Source organism: Notothenia rossii, assembly GCF_949606895.1.
Source record: "Notothenia rossii genome assembly, chromosome: 7".
NCBI classification, from domain to species: Eukaryota; Metazoa; Chordata; class Actinopteri; order Perciformes; family Nototheniidae; genus Notothenia; species Notothenia rossii.
In genome coordinates, this window is record NC_136905.1 from 19,074,060 (window position 1) to 19,074,670 (window position 611).

A 611-nucleotide genomic window follows, 5' to 3' on the forward strand; every position below is an offset into this window, starting at 1 on the left:
AGTCACTCACATGGCAGGAGACCAAGGTATGACAGTCTGGAATGAGATCTAATACATTCAGAGCTTAAATAATGTTTCCTGTGTTTGTCAGCTGTACGTGTTCATGTGGCTGAGTTTGTGCATGCAAATATGTGTCACGAGGGTCGGATGTGTTTAATGAGTGCTGATCGATGGCTCATCGGTGCCTCCTTATCTCTAAAGCAAACATTTCATCTGCACAATGGAAGCCTTCATCCTTTGGTACACACAGAGACCCCAACAGACAAACTTCAAACACCAAGTATGCAAAATAAGACAAAGACAGACCTGTTTTTGTTCATACAACACTTACACAGTATTTAGCATGAGTGTAATAAGCAAACAACAATGAGGACAAATGTATTTTCGTTGTCTTTTGGGGTGTGAAGGTGTGAAAGGTGGGGCGAGGGTGCATTTGCTCTGCAGGCAGAAGAACGTGCCAATAGTGTTTACTGTCCTCTGTGAGTAAAGGGATTTCTGACAACTCCTAAATGAAGCCCTGGGGGAAGGGGGGCCGCAGCTATCACAGACCTGCTTTATGACTGTTTGTGTGTGTGAGAGAGTTGGAGACTGAGCTAATAGCTTGCGTTATA